An 11117-nucleotide genomic window follows, 5' to 3' on the forward strand; every position below is an offset into this window, starting at 1 on the left:
CTCTTGGGAATGCCCCCAAATTAGCCCCCCGGGGACAGAGTTAGCATTTAGCTACCTGCCGCACCCAGAGACACTAATGCCCGGTCACAACCACAGCAGACAAAGACGAATTTTCTACCCCTCTTTGAGCTACCAGAGGGGAGAAGATTTAGACTGAATAGTACACGAAAATGTAGATAATGAACCGAACTGAACTTTTTAAGACTTAGAAGATGAGACTGCTTTGCATCAAGAAGGAAAAGCTACAGGACCGTTTTAGGCAAGGGCAAGTCTCCAGAGAAGTTCAGGAGGCTCTGGAAAGAACAAATTGAGGGGCTGCCACAGCCATTGTCCACTGACTGGTTCCTCTGGTGCTTGTTTATATTATGAAGCCAGTCTGTGCTGGACATTGATGGAACTCCTACCAAACACCTTTGCAGGCTCGGCAAGGCCCTCCCTTTCTCTAGGCCTCAGTTTCCTGAGCTGTAAAATACCTCTCCTTTCTAAGGGCCCTGCTGGACGTAGCCAGTTGGCAAAGAGATCTGAGGTCTCAGCTCCAAGCGGGAAACTCCAGTGTGTCCTCAGCCTTAGGGAGTAAGTCAGGCAGCAAGTCTGAAAGATGAATTCCTCTGTATAGGGAGGAAATACACATTTTCAAAGTGTTGTTTAAAGATGTCCATTGCAATGTTATTCTGAACAGTTTTATTGAGACGTTAATTTACATACCATACACTTCACCTCTTTTAAGTGTACAATTTAATGACTTCTAGTAAGTTTATAGAGTTACTATCACCACAACCTAATTTTAGAACATTCAAACACCCCACAGATCTCTCTGGCCTATTTTCACCCCCACCCCTGGCACTCTCTAGTCTACTTTCTGTCTTATAGATTTACCTTTTCTGGACATTTCGCATAAATTGAATCATGCAATATATGTTGTTTTGTTTCTGGCTTCTTTCACTGAGCATAACATTTCTGAGGTTCATCCATGTTATAGCATGTATCAGGGCTTCATTCCTTTTCATGGCCAAGCAATAGGCTATGGAAGGGGCCCCCAACTCCCCAGTGTGACCTGTCAAGAGCCGGCCCCCAGGGAAGCTGGCTTGCCTCCTGAGCTCTGCCTCCTGCCTCCCCCCACCCCTGTCCCACCCTCTACAGCGTGCGAGCTGGTGCAGCTCACCTGCGTTCTGCACACCCCCACCCCCACTCCCAGTCTTCCATGAAACCAGTCTCTGGTGCCAAAAAGGTTTCTGGTTTCTGATATGGACATCCACATTTTATTTATCTATTCATCAGTGATGGATGCTTGGGTTGTTTGCACTTTGGGGGCTATTATGAATAATGCTTCTAAATGGACATTTGTGTATAAGTCTTCTTTTCTCCACAGGTACATAAACTATTTATGAACAGACATGGCCTAGAGATTTATTTCTTCTTGGACACACCCAAAGTGCAACCCTGGCGGCCTGTGATCTTGGTCTGCTGGCCTCCAATACGAAGACCCCAGAAGTCGCACAGCCCCCTGTGGGCCCGGATTTTCTCCAGCCGTTCCAGGTCTTCATGAAGCTCGTTGTCCAGACCATTGACCAGGACCTGGCTGTGGTTTCCATCCTTCACATCCTTCTGTGTGTGCAAGAACCAGTCTGGGCCCTTGTCCTGGCATGATTCTGCGTCATGGTGACCACACGTTCCACCTCATCCGCTGCGAGCTCTGCTGACCTTTGGTGAGGTCAGTGTCTGCTTTCCTCAACACCACTGAGCATGTCTTCTCCCCACACCATTTCCCCCACATCTCCACTGCAGGGACCGCAAAGGCCACCTTCCAACACCCATCGATACCGGTGTTGAGTACTCATGAATGTGCCGGAACTTCTCAGGAATCATTGGAGACACGGCTGCCGCGGTGGGCAGGCCTCCTGTGGAAGGGCTGTGTGTAAGTCTTCGTGTGGATGTATGTTTTCAGGTCTCTTGGGTAGACTCTTAGGAGTGAAATTGCTGGGTCATGTCACAAGTATGTTTAGTTCCATTAGAAACTAACTGATCAATTGTTTTCCAGAGTGGCTGTGCCAATTTTATACTCCCATCAGCAATGTACAAGGGTTCCAATTTCCTCACCTCCTTAATGCTTACTTCTTTTTTTAATAACCATTCTAGTGTGCGTGAGGTTAAAGCTCATTGTGTTTTTGATTCGTATTCGTCCAGTGACTGATGATCCTGAGCATCTTCTCATGCGCACATTGGCCGATCACATATCCCCTTTGGGGAAAATCTATTCAGATCCTTGGCCCATTTTCAATTGAATGTTGAATTATTTATCTTTTTATTGAGTTGTTAACTCAGTTTGCAAATATAAATATAAGTCTGGCCAAGATGGAGGTGTAGGTGGAAATACTGTACCTCCTCGCACAACCAAATTTAAGGGCAACGAAGATTTAGAAACAAAAACACAACCAAAACAGACAAAATTGAACTGTACCAAAGTCTGACAACAACGAATCATTCATCCAAACCGGTAAGAGGGGCAGAATTAGCAGCAAGTAGAGAGGGGTTGGGGCAGGAAAAGGCAGTGGTTAGTGGACCTGGGTGCAGGGAGAAAAGGAGCAAACCCAGTAAGGCTCACAAGGCAGCTGGCTGACCGTGGACATGCATTTGCATGCAGATAAACCAGGCAAAAAAATGAGCAGTAAGACAGACCACGCAACCCAGGGCCCCAGCGATGGGAAATAAAGTCTAAAAGCATAAATTGGAAAAACTTTTGGAGGTTGAGGTGCTGGGAGAAGCTCCCAGCCTCCCAGGAGAGTTTGTTGGAGAGACTCACAGGGTCCTAGAAGGTACACAAGCCCACCCACCTGGGAACCAGTACCAGAAGAGCCCAATTTACTTGTGGGAAGTGGCAGAGGGACTAAAATCCGAGAGAGAGCAGAACAAATGCCATTGCTCCCTCTCTGACCCTGCCCCCACATACAGCATCACAACCCAGCGGGGTGGGTTGACACACCCTGGTGAACACCTAGGGCTCTGCCCCTCATACGTAACAGGCATGAACAGACAAAAACATTATGGCTCAAGAAGAACAGCTCAAAGCCCCAGAGCCAATACTTTTAAGCAACCAAGAGACAGCCAACCTATCAGATGCACAATTCAAAACACTGGAGATCAGGATGCTCACAGAACTGATTGATTTTAGTCACAAATTAGATGAAAAAATGAAGGCTACACTAAATGAAATGAAGGAAAATGCACAGGGAACCAATAGTGATGGAAAGAAAACCGGGGCTAAAATCAAGGGAGTGGACCAGAAAGAAGAAAGAAACAACCAAACAGATGAGAAGGAAGAAATAAGGATTCAAAACAATGAGGAGAGGCTTAGGAACCTTCAGGACATCTTTAAATGTTCCAGCATCCGAATTATAGGGGTACCAGAAGGAAAAGAGGAAGAGCAACAAGTAGAAAACTTATTTGAATAAATAATAAAAGAGAACTTCCCCAATCTGGCAAAGGAAATAGACTTCCAGGAAGTCCAGGAAGCTCAGAGAGTCCCAAAGAAGGCAGACCCAAGAAGGAACACACCAAGACACATCATCATTACATTACCCAAAATTAAAATGAAGGAGAGAATCCTAGAAGCAGCAAGAGATAAGGGGACAGTCAACTACAAAGGAGTTCCCGTCAGACTGTCAGTGGATTTCTCAAAAGAGACCTTCCAGGCAAGAAGGGGCTGGAAAGAAGTATTCCAAGTCATGAAAGACAAGGACCTACATCCAAGATTGCACTATCCAGCAAAGCTTTCATTTAGAATGGAAGGGCAGATAAAGTGCTTCTCATATAAGGTCAAGTTCAAGGAATTCATCATCACCAAGGCCTTACTATATGAAATGTTAAAGGGACTTATCTAAGAAAAAGAAGATAAAAAATATGAACAATGAAAGGACAGCAAACTCACAGTTATTAACAACCACACCTAAAACAAAAGCAAACTAAGGGGACAGCTAGATCAGGAGTGGAAACATAGAAATGGAGATCACGTGGAGGGTTAGCAACAGAGGAGTGGGAGGAGGAGAAGGGGGGAGAAGGAAGGTACAGAGAATAAGTAGCATAGACAGTAGGTAGAAAATAGACACGGGGGAGGGCAAGATTAGTATGGGAAATGTAGAAGCTAAAAAACTTGTGACACATGGACATGAACTAAAGGGGGGTCGTGGGGGGAGGGGTGTACAGGAGGGAGGGGAATGAAGGGGAGAAATGGGACAACTATGATGGCATAATCGATAAAATATGTTTTAAAAATAAATAAATATAAGTCCAACTTTTCTCTTTTAGTTACTATATCTTAAATGTAAGGGCTTATTTCTGAACTCTTAATTCTATTCCATTGATTTATGTGTCTATTCTTATGCCACTACAACAGTACTCTGGCTACATAGTTCAATATTATCTTTTGAAATGAGGAAGTGAAAGTCCTTTACTTTGTTCTCCATTTTCAGAATTGTTTTGAATACTTTAGAGTCTTTGCATTTTCATATAAATTTTAGAATCAGCGTATTGATTTCTGCAAAAAAAAAGCTTGCTGGGAGTTTGATAGGGATTGTATTTACTATGTTATCAATTTGGACAGAATTGCCGTCTTAACAATATTGAGTCTTTTAATCCATGAGCATAGACTATCTCCCCGAAGAGTTTTATCTTTTAAAATTTCTTCCAGCTGTGTTTTGTACATTTTATTGTACAATCTTACACTATATTTAATCCTTGGTATTTATACTGCTTTTTAATGTGGCTAGGTGCAATGCTATTTTAATACTGAAAGAAAAAGAGAAAGAAATAAAAATAAAAATATTCTGAATATGCAACTGTGGAGAAATTAGCAAATTATGTTTTCTTCTCTTGGCGGGATATTCTGGAGCTTTTAAAAGTGACTATTATGTGTTTCCCCCAAAAGGATCATGCCGATTGTGTGGAACCAGGAAGACAGTTGAGGGTACGGACAACATGTAACTTACTTCCCTTTTCCCAGGACTGAGCAGAGAGCTGGGCACAAACTAGAGGCTCTGCGTGACGGCCACCAGTGCTGGCCACCAAATACTTGACTCTCAGCGTTTACCATGACTTGAGTAACAGCATAGTCAGCAGGTAAATATCAGGTCACCAGAGAGCCAGTCCAAAATGGCTTGCCTAGAAAGCTACTTGGGTGGCCTACTTGGCATTAATAGCAGAAGATGGACAGTCTGCCTGCTCTGGGTAAACAATGGCTTTTATCCAGTCCACCACACTGGCCATGTCCTCAGGAATGACCTGTGCTCCTGGATCACGTACAGCCACCTGCAGTTGTTCCACAGGCAGCCATGGGTCCCGCAGTAACCGAGAGACACTCTTCCACTCTGCTGCAGTCAAGACCATGTGTTTTATGGACATTCAGCCTCACTCATAATAGGAGAAATGAGAGATAAAAGAAAGCTGAGATCACGTCTTTCACCTAGAGAATGGGCAGACATTAAAAGGCGGACACCACACTCAGGCAGCAAGGGAAGCAGGCACATTTGTACATTGCTTGGCAGGAGTGTGAATTAGCCCAATGCAAAGCACACTTAGCAATATCTCCCAAGATTCCCTTTGACCTGATAGTTCTCCTTCTAGGACTGCATTGTACAAATATCCTGGCACACAGACAGGCACAATGATGTAGCTGAGGGGAAGGTCATTCATCACAGCATTATTCATAAGCAAAAGACTAGAAACAATTTAAATGTTCATAAATGGGAGATTGACCCATACATACAGTGAAACCATTCAGCCATAAATGGGAGCGAGGAAGCCTTGCGTGCACGTACATTCTCGTGCATGCCAGAATGATCTCCCAGAACAGTTAAGTAGAAAAGGAAGGCAGCGGACCTGGGCGGTCGCTCCATTTATGTCAGTGCAAGGGGGCACACGTAGGCATGTGGTGCCCACAGGTTGAACAAAATAAAAGAGCTTTGTCTTTTGCCCCCACTGCCCGTTTACAGCTAAAGCTGCTTTCTGCAGGTCTGGTCTTCTCGTCCCTTGGTTAAAACCTGGAACAGGGCCCATCACTTGACTGGTCACTCTCAGACTTTTTTTGGAAAAGGTTCCAATTGCTGTAATTCATGAAATGGTTTCAGTATTTTGAGAAAGTAAGAGTCACAACTTCAGACTATTCAAAGATTTTCGCTCCCCAGCCTAGGCCTGCCCCATGTGCAAAGATGCCTTTTCTTCCCCATTCCCTCCCTCCATCTGTGTTCCATTTACCTCTGTGTGTTGGGAACTCTTCTAGTCCCGGGGATATAGCGGTGACCAGTGAGCACTGACGACCTCCTGGGGCTGACATTCTGGTGAGAAGAATTAGACGGGTGTCGGGTGCTGAAGGAAAATGAGGCTGGGAAGGGTTATTCAAAGATTCCTGGTAGGATGGGGTGCTGGTGGGTCAGGGGTCCATTTATATAGGTGGTCAGGGAAAGCCTGATCGGGTGACATTTAAACAGAGAACCAAGGGAAGTGGGGCAGCCAGACAGTCCTCTGGAGCCAGCGCAGCTGCATGGCCACGAGACCTGTGCAGACACACAGGGCCCTGCGCTCGGAAGCGTCCCCTGCTTGGTTTAATGTTCTGCTGTCTCTGCCTTCAGATGCTTAAATTTTGAACAAAGCCCTGTGTTTTCATTTTGTACAGGGCCCCAGAAATTATGTAGCTGGTCCCTTCTGGTACAAAGCAAGTTCCCAGGCAGAAAAAATATCAAGGGCGAAGGTAAAGAGGTAGGAATATGTCGGCAACTTTGAGTCGAGTAGGAAAGGAGTGGACGGTTGGCTTCTTCTCTGTTTCTGCCCCTTGAGCCCATCCGCCCCTCTTCCCTGCCCCCCTGTGGTTCTGACCCCTCCAGGTCTCTCAGGAAGTGGAGACGGGAGGTTGCAGAATACTGTCTTGAGCTAGTATTCATGTTTTCCAGGCTTGGCAGGGATTTAAGGCCGACTCTTTTTCTCGTTGGAGGGTCAGGGCGCTTCCCTGGAGGTCTCGATCTGGTCTCCACCAAAGCAGAGCCTGAGGCAGAGACTTGGGAGCTCACGGCTTGTTTGGGAGGTGACTCCCGGAGGCCAAGGGAGGAAGTGGGGAGAGCAAGGCAAGGAAGGAGGCCAGGCACAGAGGAGGACGCGTCGTCCAGGTTGCTGCTTTAGGTAGTGGAGCCTGGGTTCCGGGCCGGGGTAAAACGGACTGCCTCTCCCATGCTGTCTCCTCTTGGACGGGAAGCTGGGGGGCTTTCTCCAACAGCTTCGATGCACCACTGGGTGGGGGCTGTTCTCAGGGGTTAAGTGCCTGCACTTCTCTGCACTAACTAGGAGGCTGACTTCAGCTTCCCAGAGAGCCTAGAGGCTGGAGGCAGGCCTTGTGGTGCTCGGGGTAGAGCTGGGATCAACTGGCCTAGAACCGTCCCTCACTGCTGGGCTAAAACCTGAGGTGGCCCAGAGGGCGTGGTCCTTTGTGTCTGCCACACTGAGGATGGTCAGGGTGGGCTCTCCCATCTGGACATCCCTTGAGAAGAGCAGAGAGGCCTCCACCAGCCAGTTGCTTATGATGGCTCCCCCAACCCCAGGACACCCCAGAATGCCTATGGTCTCTTTCTACTGGGGCCTCGTTGTCCCTTCAGGAGACCTTCCTGGGCTGGATCTGAGGCCACCCCAGACTGACCCTGTCCTGTGGCCCACCTCTGGCCTGGGGGCAGCACACACAAGGTGGCCCGCTCATGTGGGCGTGTGGTTCCCTCTCACCACTGCCCTCCACTCTGCCAGCCAGCCCTTTGGGATTCTTAGGCAAGAGTCAGACACCAGACCACTGAGTTCCAGGGGACATCGCCACCGCTCTGACTGGTCTCTTTGAGGCCCCCTCACAAGGCTTGAAATGAGAGGAAAGCTACCCCATCCCATCCAAATCTCTCTGAAGAAAACCCTCTCTAGCCTCTAACTCCAGCCTTCACATTGCCTTCAGGATAAAACCCTCCACCTGGGTGAGGCCTTCTGTATTCTACCCTCTCCCTGCCTTTCTAATGCCATCTTCTGCCACCAGGTCCCTGTGCTGCAGCCCCAGACATAGTGGCTCATTCCCTAAACTTCCCCATCACTCGTACCTCTGTCCCTTTGCACACGCTGATCCCTCTTGCTGGAAACCTCTTCCCCTCTTCACGGCTTGGTGAACCCCTCTTCATCCTGTAAGACTCACCGTAAGGGGCCTGCAGGCAATGGATCTCTGCAGAAAGTCAGTCCCTCTCACATTGTGCTCTCACTGCACCCTGCGTGGCTGAAGCTGTGGTCTTAGGTCAGACTGTCTGGGCCTGAGCCCTGGCTTTGCTATATGTACGAGTCAGGAATTGCTTCAATAATGCTGCGTAACAAGTCACTTCGAAATCTGGAGACTTACAACAAGCGTTTATTTTCTTCGCCAACTGGCACAGGGAGCAAATAAAGAATTGAAACAGGGTAATTACTGGCATGTACTGAGCAGTTACTATATGCCAGGCACTGTGAGCACTTTACATGTCTTATTTCATTTACTCCTCATGCCAACCCTATATGGCAGGTGTTACTGATGGTGTTTTAGAATGGAAGAGGTAGATGTCCAGAGACGTTATATAACTTGCCCATGGTAACATAGCTGGTAAGTGGTAGAGCTAAGATGTGAACCCAGGCAGAATACACTTACATACTTTAGCACTTTGCTGCCTCCAATGAATGATGCCGTCGTTTGGGGGGAAAGACAGCGATGTGTTCGGGACACCTCAGGTACCCGCATTCAGCCTTCCTCTTACTTTGGGGCCACTGCAGCCCTTCCCGATGGTCTGACTTGTGAAGCCTTTTGACTCCTTTGGTGCTTGACTTAGGCCTGTGCACAAACCCAGTCTCCCTGCAGACCCTGTTCCTCTAAGGGCAGGACCTGTGACCTGGGTGTGGGGGACAGCTGGTTGATGCACAGGTTGTTAAACAGGTTCCCCTCCCAGGGCTGGAGGGTTATGGGGCTGTGGGCTCCTAGAGCAGTGCAGTCACTGCACCTCACCCGGGGCCTATGCTGGGGGCGCAGGGGGAGGGTAGGACGAGGGGTGCCCTTGGCTGTGCTAAAGGAGTCGCCGCAGAGTAGGGCAGGGAAGAAAGCGTCCTGGCCCCAGTTTCGCCCCTTGATAGCAGTACTGTGCAGCAGACAGGGAGTGGATTCAGGTCCGGCCTGCCACTGGCCAAGTGAGTGGCCTTGGGCAAGAGCATCCTCCCAAGCCTGTTTCCAAACAGATAATGACAGACCTGCCCCCCTACCTCCACCAGTGGGCCTACAGTGCATGTGAGGGGCTGTATACTGGGCTGGGACTGGTCACTGTCTTACTTCTGTGATTTTTAACATTCAGCTCTCAAATACCCACAGCTAAGTTGAATGGTTAATTGACATTTCTCCCCAAGCACAACTTCAGGTCCATTTCTCAGAGTCTGAATACATCAGGGGATGTATGACCTGGAATATATCATTTCTCCCCTCTGGGCCTCAGTTTTTCTATCCATAAAATGGGGGTCAGCACACTCCCCTCATACACGAAGTTAATGAGATCGTATAACAGTCCCGCATCCCCTTTCTGAGCCTCAGTTTCCCAATTTGTACAATGGGTTAATAGGGTTGTGTGGATTGAAGGGGGTAGTCATGGCAACTGCTTAAGGCATGTCGATGCACATATGAAGAGCTTAATAAACCGTAGTTTTAAAAGTAAACCCAGTAGAGAGCAGGAGTTCCAAAATTGGAAGCTGAATCCAAGTCACCTTCCAAGTTTCAAATTTTTATTCACTATGATAGAATACATTCCCTCTTATAGAATATACTCTCCATAATGTCCTTGCTTGTTTTCATTTCCTATACCTTACCTTTTCTAAATGATTAGATTTTCAATGTCACTTTTCCTATCCCCATGGGTAATGGAGATTTAACTAATTCTATGGGTTTGTTTGAACCTGTTGAAGTAGAGACCTGTCTCCTATTATATTATGTTTATACACTTTTTATTTTAGTAAAGAAATATACCTTCCTTGGGTACATCTTAACTGACAAAGAACCTTTGCATCCACCGTTTAATTCACTCCTAACAGCCCTGTTGGGTTGGTATTCCTCTTGGTATTTTACCTTCATAAAACTGGAGCCCAGAGAGAACAAGGAGACTTGCCCAAGGTCACACGGCAAGTCAGGGGTGGGACCAGGGCTTGGGTCCTGTCACCAAGCTCCATCGCTCTCTTTCCCAGTGGACTCAGCGCTCCCCGAGCTCAGAGCAGCGTTCCTCAGGGGGCCGTCTTCTCTTTGCCCTCCATCAGTCATACTGTGTGCTCCCAAGATGCGGTGGGATGTCTCCCATGCTGCCTGGGCCAGGTCTTTGCACACCTGAGGAGTGGACAGCCACTGCCATTCTTAGTCCAATATTTACCGAGGGCCTACTATGTGCAGGCATCCCTCACTCTTGAGACGCTCTGACTCCTGGGGGAAACGGACTTACACTAGGGAGTAGTAACAAGGCGGTGCTTTAATATGGGTCCAAACAACGTGCCTGGGCCTGCGCAGATCAGGGGGACGCTGCTCAACAGAGAGGGCTTCAGGTGGGAACTTGAACAAGACAGGGTGGCAGAGGTGACGGTGCTCCCCAGGCAGAGATAAAGATGGGGAAGGCCAGGCATTATCTTAAGCAGGGGTAGCTTAGGGAGGAGTGGGGTGTGTGGGTTTAAGTGGCTTCGGGGCTCGTTCAAGCTCTAGCTGGGAAACTTGTCCCGTTCCTGTTACAACTTGCTCCCTCGGAATAAAATCAACAAGGCCCAGACTCAAGAGCCAATGGTTCAAGTTTGCTGGAAGTGGGAACCACGCACTCGGAGCCCCCGCAGTGCCACCGCCACCAAGCCCTGGCACTTGGGCAACAACTTCTGCTCTCTGGGTCTCTACCCATCTGCACAGTAACCGCAGAAGCTCCCAGGTCTCCGCCGCCGGTGTGTTACCCTTCTTGCATTCTCCTGCAACAAGTGGCCGTGGTCGGGAGAAGCTGGCGCTCATCCAGGTCTCCACCAGTGGAGGCCGGGCCAGGAGTCTAGGAGCTGCCCAGCTCGCAGCCCGCAGCTGCCTGGCC

General features: G+C 48.2%; 1 pseudogene; it reads right to left on the reverse strand.

Annotated features, from left to right (window-relative positions):
• Positions 1-1407: 1407 nt before the first annotated feature.
• LOC119042182 (40S ribosomal protein S18-like) lies at positions 1408-2131 on the reverse strand (annotated as a pseudogene).
• Positions 2132-11117: the final 8986 nt, after the last annotated feature.

This window comes from Artibeus jamaicensis, unplaced genomic scaffold (genome assembly GCF_021234435.1).
Source record: "Artibeus jamaicensis isolate MK-2021 breed Jamaican fruit bat unplaced genomic scaffold, CSHL_Jam_final scaffold_847, whole genome shotgun sequence".
Classification (NCBI taxonomy): Eukaryota; Metazoa; Chordata; class Mammalia; order Chiroptera; family Phyllostomidae; genus Artibeus; species Artibeus jamaicensis.